Here is a 13,218-nt window from a genome sequence, read left to right as displayed (position 1 = left end):
CCTGCACTCAGCCTTCAGGGAACTGGACTGCTTTGCTAATGGGTGAGCTATCAAAAAGAAGCATAAACACTGCAGGTTGTAAGCTGGAGAAGGTAGCTAATTATGCTAAACAGGAATATTAATAATGCAAGATGTGCAAACAAAAACACTCTTACCAATTTCAAGGCATGATTCCTCTTCTCCTTTTCCTCACTCCCCACCCTCCAATCATCTGAAGGACGTGATAACAACAGAAAGTGGGTCTTCTCCAGCAGACACTGATCCTGAAAAGCAAGAGATGACATCGACAAGGAAATCACCCATCGTGAAAAGAGAAACACCATGTTTGCTTCCCTCAGAGCTAGACTTTTATGAAGGATTTGGAAACAATGGGAGTGTGCTAACTGGGAGCAACTGGGAGACTTTCTCATAGAGACTGAGGACAAAGGTCAGGGATATTGTCAGGTCTTGTCACAGATATTCTGGGCCACTCCTCTCCAGCCAGAGCAGAGGAAAGCTTGGCATGTGGGCAGGTAAGAGTTGGATCCAGTGGGAGGAACAACTCTTCTCTCCTGCTCTCCCAAGTAAAGATATTTGAATAGGTATTCTCAGGAGGCACTGTCAGCTGATACAAACGGGGTCTCCTCGACCAAGCCCCCAGATGAGTCTTAATATGTCATTGGAAGGCATTGTCATTATCCACCGCTGTGTCATCAACCACTCTGAAACTTACTGGCTCTAAGTAATTTATTATTATCTGCCATGGTTCTGTTCATTGACAAGGCTCAGCTTGGCAGTTCTTGCTTGGCATCTCTCATGCAGCTGCCATTAAATTGCTGCTAGGGCTGGAGTCATCAGAAGGCTCAAATGGGCTGTGTTTCCAGAATATCTTCCTCACTTGCAGGTCTGATGCTTCCCTCCCCGGCTGAGCAATCTGGATTTCCTACATGGCCGCTCAGGACTTCAAGAAAAAGGAGGCAGCCCCAGCATAGCATCACTCTGCCATATTCTATTAGTTAAAGCAGTTAAAGACCAACTCAGATTCAGTAGAATGGAGTGGCATGTGGCTCCAAAGAAGGAAGGAATTAATGGTGCCATCTTTGGAGACAAGGTACCACAGCAGGTACATATACCCTGGGAAGTCTCCCAGGAAGCCTACGATTTGGGAAGCACAGAAACCTTAGGTGCTGAACCTGGCAGTGTCCTTCCTGTTTAACTACTATCTATCCCTCTCCCCAAGATACCCTTCTAAGGCCTTGTTATTAAATTAGGTCTCTCGTATGCATTTCATTTATCACAGTTTGTAATAGCTGTGATATTGATTATCGATTTAATGTATGTCTCTGACACTGAGCTGAAGACCCCATGAAGGCAGGCAGTCCTGCTTGTGCTGACTCCCTGCGCTAAGCACATTATAAGCTCTCAGTAAAAGCTTAGGAAATAATTGCAGTGGGAGAATGAATGGATGTGCGGTGAACATATCTGGTCTTCCCGTTTGGCTCCAGGGATTCATGCAGAGTTTCCCTAAAAAGGAATTAATGCCCTTGCATTAATGTGTGATGTTTTAAAACCAATATTTACTGAATACCACGTGGGTTCTAGACACCATCCTGGACTGGGGGTAGAACCCAGGGCAATAAGGTAGAAGTGAATTCTGCCCTCAGAGAATCCACGGTCTAGTAGGAGGACAAACACACTACTACAATCCAAGAGTGAAGTGCTAGGATGGCGGAGGGCAGTGTTCATTATGTGTGTTGTGTTCTCTCTCTCTCTCCCCCTCACACACACGCACACATATACGTGGAATCCTATATGTTATTTCAGGGCCAATTGGTTACTCCTAGTTTAGATGCTGTAGAATAAAACACTGCATTTATTTGTTTATTTACTTATAAAATTTATTTGAGAGCAGGAGAGTGAGCACGAGTGAGGGAGGGGCAGAAGGAGAGGGAGAAAAGAATCTCAAGCAGATCCCCTAGTGATCATGGAGCCTGATGGCAGAGCTCTGTCTCCCAGCCCTGAGACTGTGATCTGGGCTGAAATCAGGAGTTGGATGTTCAACAGAATGAGCCACCTAGGTGCTCCAAAACATACTGCATTTATATTTGCAGTGATATTATTTTGGGTTTATTTAGAATGACTAGGGAATGCCCTTCTTTGATGAGAAAATTAAAAATAAACTTGCTACATTTTAGATGTTCATAATAATGGAAAGCTAGAGTTCATGTTAGAAAAGCTGGGCTCTACATGGGGCTGAAAAGTTCCTAACACGTTCCTAACATCAAAGCTTGAGTTTAAGGTTTTTCACTTTTGAACCTGTTTGCATTTTGGATCATGCAAGCTAAATTTACCTTTGAATCTTCTCTGTTCGTAGTCCACAAGTATTTATCTAAATGTGAATAAAATACAGAGCAGTTGCAAAATTGCCAGAAATGCTGAAGTTTTATCGTGTTAGGTCAGCTGCCCAGCACACTTTCAGAACAATAGTGAACTTCTAACTTGGTAGCATGGGGAACATGGATTTTGTTCTCAATATTAAAAGATTAGAGGGTTTTGAGTGGAAGAGAGACATGGTCATTTTTACGTTTTAAAGAGATACTCTGGTTTCTGAGTGGAGTTATTCAGTGATAGCAGTTTAAGAATAAAGCAAGAAGACCAGTCAAGAAGCTTCTGCAATCAGCCAGATTCAGAGCAAGATTCTGGTAACAGTGGAGACCAGAAGTGAGTCTATAATAAGAAGGGACTTAAAATCCTGTCCTATTTGCATTTCTAAAAGCTAAAGGGGGCTTAGATGTTTGGGAATATGAGAGGTGCCTTCAAATATGAGATGGGCTGTCATGTCAAAGATGGATTACAACTATTCTGAGTCCCCAGAAGGCAGGGCCATGATGGAAGCCACAAGGAATGAAATTCATGCCCAGAATAAGCAAGTGTTTTCTCTTAGAGCTGTGCAAAAATGGAAGTGTCTCTTGGGAAGTCTGGGAGTTCTCATCCCGGCCCTGGAAGAGCAGGAGCTGGAGGACCTGAGGGAGAAGATGAGGAGTGTCTAGGAAGGAATTGTTGGACCAGATGATGCACAGGCTCACTCTGAGATTCACTAGTTTTGGAAACTCATAAATGTAGCAGAATTGAATTGAGAGCTGTGGATATTCTCATTTTGGCATAACACCACTAAGATAGAGAAAATTCATAATTATGTTCTCCATCTTGAGGCTTTTTAGAGAACTTCCGATGTTTTCTTTAATCTTTTAAGGAGACGGTATTAGGGAAGAGTCTAGACTCTGGTTTTGTGAAACCTAGCTCAAAATTCTCTGCCTGAATTACCTTGCTAATTGTATGCATGTAGGCAAATAATTTAATGTTCCTGAGCCTCATTTATTCACCTATTAAATGGAGATATTACCTGTTTTTTTTACAGTTGTTATAAGACATCATCTGTACAAAGTTTTCAGTACCTAGTAGGATTTTAGTACATGGGAACCATACCCAGCAAAACAAAACAAAAACAAAATATTTTCAACCTCTTGAGGAACTTCCATAGTGAAGGGGCACTTGTACTCCAATATTTAGAGCAGCAATATCCACAATAGGCAAACAATGGAAAGAGCGGAGAAGTCCATCAACAGATAAGTGGATAAAGAAGACGTGGTCTATATATACAAGGGAATATTACTCAGACATCAGAAAGGATGAATACTTACCATTTACATTGACATGGATGGAACTAGAGGGAATTACGCTGAGTGAAATAATTCAATCAGAGAAAGACAATTATATGGTTTCACTCATATGTGGCACATAAGAAACAGTGCGGGGGATCACAGGGCAAAGGAGGGAAAACTGAATAGGAAGGAATCACAGAGGGAGATAAATCATGAGACTCTTAACTCTAGGAAACAAACTGAAGGTTGCTGGAGGAATGGTGGGTGGGGGGATGGGGTAACTGGGTGACGGGCATTGAGGGCACGGGACATGATGAGCACTGGGTGTTATATACAACTGATGAACTACTGAACTCTACATCTGAAACTAATGATGTGCTACTATATGTTGGCTAATTGAATTTAAATAAGAAAAACAAAATATTTTCTTGTGGAAACAAATGGAAAGTAGTCATTGTGTGTTGGAAATGGGTAGCATGAGTCATAATGATTGAAGATGGGCAAAAGGAAATGCTCTCTGATTGAATCAATGGGATCCTAATTCCAGGATATTATTCATCATTCCCCTTCAATTTGATGCATTTTCAGAGATAACCATTTACATGAGTTCTTAAAACACTCTGAGAAATTAGCCACCGTGCAGAAGCACTGATGTATGATGCTCAGAGCTTGCTCCTGACTGGTGCTGGGAAGCCAGAAGGAGTAATGGAGCCTCTTCCCTGTCTGTGCTTCTTCCTGTGAATACTGGGGGGTGGGGAGGGGGGAGGGGTGGAGATTGGCCTTCCAACAGGTATTATTCATAGTTTAGTGGAAAAACTGCAGTTGCCCATGAAAATTGAATAGCAAGTCAGTTCATCATGTACAGTAGTTTATTGGTATCATAATCTGCTCCCAATGGATGCAATTACAAATCCATTTAGGAAGGAGTGCAATAGGGATTTTGTTCACACTTTAGGTGCCTGAATGACGTTTTGCCAATGAAACCTGCCTTCCTTCCACTACTCTTGGGTTCTGTTCACTTCCATACCACCAGAACTTTTTTTTTTTTAAGATCTTATTTATTTATTCATGAGAGATGCAGAGAGAGGCAGAGACACAGGCAGAGGGAGAAACAGGCTTCATGGAGGGAGCCCGACGTGGGACTCGATCCTGGGTCTCCAGGATCACGCCCTGGGCCGAAGGCGGTGCTAAACCACTGAGCCATCCAGGCTGCCCAGTACTTGTTACCATACCCAGCACACTGATGGTTCTTGCTAATATTTGCTGACTGATTGGAACTGCCCTCATTATGTGTCTTTGAGGCACTTTTGCCCACTCAACACAGGGATGCTTAGAAATGGATTATAAAGTTACTTCTATGTGTGCATCTACTATATTTACTCTGCATGCCCCTTGACCCCAGCAGCTCTGGTTTTCAACTACTGCCCACCTTGATGTATAGCCTTCATATCTCTTTATATTGACAATGAGTGACTCATTCATACCAATGCAATAGTGTGAATAATCTGCTGTGCGTGTGACTTTTTGTTTTCTCAGGGTTTCCTGTAAGGCCCCAAACTTAAGGAGAGCAGAAAACTTCCCCCATGCTTTTAAAAGAGTGACAGGGGTCTGGCAGACATGCTATTAATGGCTATCTAAGGTAATCTATTAATCCTGTTACTATCACCATACATCCCTACCCCCTCCAACCATCCTATATAAAGTGAAGATACACTTTTGAAGGGGCCTCACCCAATAGTATATTAACATGGGGAATTTGGGCCTCATGCAAAATTATGTGGCATTCTCATCTCCAGATCCAATGAATAAAGTTCCAAGAAAACTGTCATAGAGTTTTTTTTTGTTTTTTGTTTTGTTTTGTTTTGTTTTGTTTTTTGGTGTGTATGTGTGGGATGCTTCAAGAAAGGGAGGCTGACAGCTCTTTGGCTGGATGCTGGTTGAGCTCTGAAGCATGGCATTCCAGTTTTGCCCCCAGAACTTTACACTTTGAGGCTGGAGTTTAGGGACATTCTGAATATACAGAGTAAGGCGTAATTACATCCTGGAGAATTCTGGAGGTGGGAGGTGAATGGTACAGCCTGCACTGGCTGCAAGAAGAAAAAGGAGGAAAGAGCGTTTGACCTACAATTCCTTTGCTGCGGAAGGCGGTCGAGCTTGAGCCGTTATTTTAGTCAGTTTGGGCTACTATAACAGAATAGCATAGACTAGGAGGCTTAAAAGAAATTTATTTCTCACAGTTCTAGAGACTGGGAAGTCTGGGATCAGGGAGCCATGCCATGCTAGGGTCCTGGTAAGATAAATCTCTCTGCCTTACAAATGGCCATCTTCTTGTTATGTTTTCACATGGCTGAGACCAAAGACAGGAAGCAAGCTCTCTCTTGTCTCTTCTTATAAGGGTAATAATTCTATGGGAGGGTTAGGGTTTCAACATATGTATTTTGGTAGAATACAAACATGTAGTCGGTGACAATCATCTAAAAGGAATCTTCTCAAGAAGTCAGGGCATGGCAAGGGGACTCAACTGTGGGAGGTACCATGGGGGGCAGGAATTAAGGATGGGCTAAAGAGAACCAAAAAGCCCATTATCCTCTCCAGGAACTTAGCAGTACAGTGTTTCGTCTAGTAATTCTGAAGAATCCACACACGTGTCCCACAAAAAAATAACATGTGAATGGGAGCAATGCGGAAGTGGCCACCTGGTGTCAGGCAAGGGGGAAACAAACTGGTGATCATCTAAGAAAAAAAAAAAAACAAATTTGCTCCTTTCTTTAATTAATTTTTTCCGTGCACTGACCCTGAAGGAGCGAGAAGAGATGGAAGAAGTAGAGGAAAATGTCATGTTCAATTTCTACTGTAACTCCCCTAGCCAAGGTCAGGCCTGATTAGAGAAGAGAGAGTAGTTGAGGGAGGAAAAAGCAGAGGGACAGAGCTTGGAATTAGATATGAGGTTCAAGTTTTGTTTTGCAGGACAGGACTTTATAGTATCTGAAAATGAGGCATTAAAACTGGAAGGAGATTATTCATTGAAACCAAAGAGATTGGAAGGTCACAGTTTCTACCTGGGATATCACCGAAGGTGGAGAAAGGTGACCCATCAGAACATGCTGGAAGCAGTGCAATGAAGAAAATAAAACTGTTCCTGTTTGTATCCTATCTGAGCTCATTCGTTAAATTGCATCCATGTGTAGTGTAGACATTACTGAAGAATTGATGGCAAGTTGGAAGATGGGACAACACTGCATACAGCAGATTGCCCCAAGCATTAGCATGCTTTTCCTTTCTGTAAAGCAGGTGGTCCGGTTCTCCCTCATGGTTCTCACTCTCTTTTCTCTAGTACAAACTTGCATACCCCTCCAAGAAAGCCCCCTAGTGATCCCTGATGTTGTGAAGGGTGTGACATCAAGGTTGGTATTCATGGGAAGGCAGTGGACATTCTTGCACACTTACCCTAGGTTTTCTTTTGCCAAGAATAAACCTGTAGTTAGATTTGCAGGTTGATCTCTGCCTAATAGAATACACTTTCATGTAGATTAAATTAAGCAAATGCTGTGTCGAGAAAGGAAGCCAAAGACAATTTCTTAAGGTTATTCTGGATTCTCAGTGAAACATTCAGTGGGGTATCTTGGTTGTTAGATTTGAAAGGTTCACAGTGATATTTGGTATGTGCTTTTTATACCCTCTTTCCAACCTTCAGGTGAATTTCCTATTTTGGGACATAGTCCCCACTTAATTGAAAATTGCTGAGCTCTAATATTATTATCCAGATGGTTTTATAAGATGATTTTGAATTCTCATTTGCTTTTTTTAGATGAGTTCATTTGGATAAGAAAATTTTTAAAAAATCACAGTATTAATTGATACAAGAGACAGGAACGGGCCTTTGTATGGAAATCACAATGGGATGATACATGATTGGGTGGGGTTAAATGCATCCTTCAATATAGTCTCTTCATGGCAGGGTTGTGGTAGAAGCTAAAGAGTGATAGCATTTAATATTTCTAAATTGTGGTGGCTTTCTGGCATCTGCAGACTGCAGTCTGCTCAAATATGCAATCTTTGAAGTCAGGGCCATGTAATCCACCAGTAATCCTATGGGTTATATCTCCAAAATATATATATATATATTTTTCCAAAATATATTTTCAATCAATTACCTTCTCTTTACCTCCATTGCTTATACTTCAGTTTGGGCATCTAAGTGATCTCTTTGCTTCTAATTTGCCTTTCTTTGATCCATTCCCACACTGGAGCAGATGTGATAAAAACAAAACAAAAACAAAAAACAAGTGGATTAAGACAGTGAATATCTCTTCTTCAATACTTAGTAAATGAAAGTGGGGGAGCACAGACCATCCAGGAATATATCTACAACCTGGTTGACTAAATTTTTAAAATTCTCTCCAGATATAGGATTATGAGTGAGAATGCCCAGGCTTTTATTGGCTCATCAGAACGCCCCCTGGGGGATGCTTAATAAGTTAGGAACAGGCTAGGCTGAAGTTCTTCCCTCTTTTTCACATTAGCACTCTTCTTCCCTTTTTTGGTGGTTAAAAAAAAGTCCTCCTTGGCTTTGAAATCAATTGTTGAGTTTGTACCAAAGCTATGTTTCCCATGGGCTACTCCCAGACATTGACAGGCTGTGCATGGCAGAGATTAAATACACCCATTTCCAAGAGTTGTAGGACTCTCTTGATGAGCCTCCTTGGCATGGAGTCACCGGTGGCCTTACCCCACTTTTCTTAAACTGGTTGGCAATCTAGGAGGCATCCACCCAAGCTTACTTCTTTCCTTCATGCAGAATGAGACCTGCATCACGATCTGATGGCTCGCTCAACCTTTCCTGGAACCCTGGCAATTATTTCTCACAGATGTTCCCTCTAATAAATTTCTTGCACATTTAATCCTGCTTCTCAGAGGACACAGAATAATGAGCTGGTGCATAGGATATGCTTGATAAATTTACTCAGAAAGTGAATGAAAAAATGAATTAAAATATCTCTTTCTCACTTTTCTCTTTCTGGGCCTTTGGTTGTGTCTGATTCTTTGTTATAAAATCATTGCATCCAAGGAGAAGCTTTGAGTCATCTTCTCATGTCAGATGACTTTGGTACCTAGAACAGTTTCTAAGATGATGGAATCATAAAACTACATGTAAATTCATTAAAAATACATTTCATGGTGTTCTAGTAAAGATTAGATAAGATCAGTATAAAGAGCTTAGCACAGATCCTGACGCATAGTAGCTTCATTATATATAGATAAAATGTGATGGACACACACCACAGGGCCCCATGAGTCCATCTGAAGCAACACAGTAAATGTACATACATCAGCAAAGATGAATCATAAATTATGTATGTTGAATAACAAAAGGGCTATTGGTTGGATCTAATGTTTATATTTATTTGGAGAGTTCTTTTTTAAAAATATTTTATTTATTTATTCATGAAAGACACAGAGAGAGAGAGAGAGAGGCAGAGACACAAGCAGAGAAAGAAGCAGGCTCCATGCAGGGAGCCTGACGTGGGACTTGATCCCAGGTCTCCAGGATCACACCCTGGGCTGAAGGCAGATGCTCAACCATTGAGCCACCCAAGTGTCCCTATTTGGAGAATTCTGAGTGCTTATGGTAGGCCCAGAGGCTTCGTGGTCTAAGGGTACTTATTCCTCATGATATTTGACTATGAAAAGGATTTTTGGTTGCAGTTAGAATCATACTAGCAGCTGATACTTTATATATTCAGCTTATATTCAGTAACTTGCTGAAGATTGCAGAAACAGTGTAGGAGAAGATGGACTTGTCTAGGGTGGTATGTTGGCATTGATAAGAAGACGGGAAATGAAGCAGAGAAGGAGCCAGAGTTACCTGGTGCCCTTGCAATACCATGTTGCCCTGGACAATCAACAAAACTCTAAGGAAACCTACAGAATGGGAGAAGATATTTGCAAATGACATGTCAGATAAAGGGTTAGTATCCAAAATCTATAAAGAAGTTATCAAATTCAACAGCCCCAAAACAAAAAAAAATCCAGTCAAGAAATGGACAGAATACATGAACAGACATACAAATGGCTAACAGACACGTGAAAAAAATGTTCAACATCACTTGGCATCAAGGAAATACAAATCAAAACTATAATGAATACCTTCTCATACTGGTCAGAATGGCTAAAATTAACAACTCAGGAAAAACAGATGTTGGCAAGGATACAGAGAAAGGGGTATTGCAATAAAATAAAAGCACTTTTCTCTAATAATCCAAATTATTTAACTTTTTAAGAGGCTGCATGTTTAGCTTGATGATTACTTACCTTAGGCCAATGATTCCTGATCTTTTAAGAACTTTGACAGCCTATTATTTCATAAGCAAGGCAGTATGAGAGAGTTCCACAATGTTTGGAAGGTATAAAACTTTTGAAAGTACACTTCTATGGGCACTTGGACACAAAATGATCATTTTTGCCACCCTTTTATGGCAAGTAATACTGATTTTCTATTTATATTAGTGATATAAATGTTGCTTTTAATTAAATTTAAATAAAAATATAGGTTAGTTTAAAGAAAACAATTCATAGTAAGACGGAGGGTAGATATGGCACAAATTGGGAATTTTGAATTACTGAAATTTGGGAAATACTGGTACAGTAGATAAAGATATCCACTAGATACTTGGGGTTGGGGTAGATATTATGGTCTAGATCTAGAGAGGGATAAATACAGAAACATTGTAATAAGAGTCATATTCAGTCCTGAAGCTATTAATTAGTTGTTGGACTTTGAGCAACTTACATAACATCCATTACTGACATTGGTCTTATTTTCAAAATTAAAGGAATGATTTAATTTATCCTGAGACTTCTTTTTTTGCTCTAAGATTTTGTAACATTGCATCTGTTTTTCCAACAAACCACTCATTTATTCAGGAATGAAAGAAAAACCAAATTTAGATTGTATTTTTTTAATGTGTCTGAAAAAGTAAAGATGACAAAACTTGTAATTCAGTGCCTTTTCCTTAGAAAAACTTTCAAAATAGTATCTAGAGTGGGGCTGACCTTTGTGAACTTCGTTTCTCTTCACTGACTTTAAAATATATATCTGTGTGCATCACTAATTTTCCATCATAATTATATCTTCAGCCAGCATCATAAAATGTGACCGTTATTATCTATCATCATTATTCATTGAAATATGTAATCAAAGACTGTCTCCATCCTCTAAAATTATACCGCTAGTAATATTATTGTGTATGTCACATTCAGAAAAATCCATGAAAATTCAAAAAAGATATATATTCTGTGTACCAAATTCGGGGAAGTTCATGTAGAAAACCCAGAAATAGACCCACAACTATATGGTAAACTAATTTTTGATAACACAGGAAAGATTATCCAATAGAAAAAAGACAGTGTCTTCAACAAATGGTGTTGAGAAAACTGGACAGCTACATGCAAAAGAATGAAACTGAATCCCTTTCTTACACCATACACAAAAATAAATTCAAAATGGGTGAAAGACCTAAATGTGAGAAAAGAAACCATCCAAACCCTGGAAGAGAACAGAGCAAACTCTTTTGACCTCAGCTATACCAGCTTCTTACTAAATACATTTTTGGAGGCCAGGGAAACAAAAGCATAAATGAACTATTAGGACTTCATCAAGATAAAAGCTTCTACACAAGGAAACAATTAACAAAACTAAAAGGCAACTGACAGAACGGTATTTACAAATGGCATATCTGATAAAGGGTTAATATCCAAAATCTATAAAGAGCTTATCAAAATCAACACCCCAAAAAACAAATAATCCAGTTAAGAAATGGGCAGAAGACATGAACAGACATTTTTTCAAAGATGACATCCAGGTAGTTAACAGACAGGTGAAAAGATGCTCAGCATCACTCATCATCAGGGAAATACAAATCACAACCATGATGAGATATACCACCTCATAGCTGTCAGAATGGCTAAAATTAGCAATGTGACAAACAACAGGTGTTGGTGAGTATGTGAAGGGGAAACCTCTTGCTCTGTTGGTGGGAATGCAAACTGGTGCAGCCATTCTGGAAAACAGTATGGAGGTTCCTCAAAAAGTTAAAAATAGAACTACTCTATGATCCAGAAATTGCACTACTGGTATTTAGCTAAAGGATACAAAAATACTGATTCAAAGGGATACATACATCCCAATGTTTATAGCAGCATTATCAACAAGAGCCAAACTATGGAAAAAGCCTAAATGTCCATTGACTGATGAATGTATACAGAAGATGTGGTATATATATGTGTGTGTGTGTGTGTGTGTGTGTGTGTGTATAATGAATATTACTTAGCCATCAAAAGACCGAAATCTTGCCATTGGCAACAATGTGGATGAAGCTAGAGAGTACTTTGTAAGCTAAATAAGTTAGAGAAAGACAAATACTATATGATTTTACTCATATATGGAATATAAGAAACAAAACAGATGAATATATGTGAAGAGGGGAAAAAAAAGAGAAAGGGAAACAAACCATAAGAGACTCTTAATGATAGAGGACAAATTGAGGGTTGGTGGAAGGAGGTGGGTGGGGGATGGGCTAGGTAGGTGATGAATATTAAGGAGGGCATTTGTTATGATGAGCCTGGGTGTTGTCTGCACAGATGGCCTTTTGGCCCTAGTCGAACAGGTATACAGTTGCATTAGAAATTGATCTCTATCAGATAGTCCAGCTGGTGGAAGGAGGCTGGAGAGATGCCGGGTATGTGGTTAATGGTGAGGGTGAGGTTGGTGGTATTGGTGAGAATACCTCCTGGGATTTCCATCAGGATGAATCATTGAATTCATCCTGAAGCCTATATTTCACAGTATGTTAATTAACTAGAATTTAAATAAAAATTTGAAAAAAGAAACAAAACCCAGAAAATTTCATGTGAAAAGATATGAAGGAAGCATCTTAAATGCAGAGACATTTTTAGTTAAAGCCAGGCAGTCACTGAGCTGCCCAGTCAGTCCTAAAATAGCAGCTTTCAGCAGTCAGTGACCTTGGAGTTGACATTTTCCCAAATGGACAGGCTCTCCGTTATTAGAGGCTTTCACACAGCTCACCCCTCAAGTCCCTTAAAAGAGGCCAAGGGGGGAGACAAAAGACAAGAGGGAAGGACATTTACCGCATTCAGACATTGGATCATCTCTCGGCTATAGCACTGGTCTTGGAGATTGCACCTATGTTCTAGTCTTGACACTTAGGGGCAGTACAATTGTGAGGTTCAGAGCTGGAAAGAACCACACCATTTCTCAAAAATGTTGTATACTACAGGAGTTAGAAGGCTTACTCAAGGTCATAGGGTGAAGTAGTGACAGAGTCAGGACCAGAACACAAGGTGCTTGCCTCCTGTGAGCCCAACTAATGCGTTTCAACTCTTATTCTAAGTTTTGAGCAGGGGATAAGGTCCTAGGAAGATGCATATGATCTCAAATCCCTACTCTTTCCTGGCCTGACCAGTACACCCCTGGAGTTGCATGGATAATAGTCAGTCTCAGGGTCTCCCTGACACTTGAGGTCTTTCCAGCTGGCCACTGATATTAATGTAATGAAGA

Source organism: Canis aureus, chromosome 9, assembly GCF_053574225.1.
Source record: "Canis aureus isolate CA01 chromosome 9, VMU_Caureus_v.1.0, whole genome shotgun sequence".
In the NCBI taxonomy this organism is placed as follows: Eukaryota; Metazoa; Chordata; class Mammalia; order Carnivora; family Canidae; genus Canis; species Canis aureus.
This window is presented reverse-complemented; position numbering follows the sequence as displayed.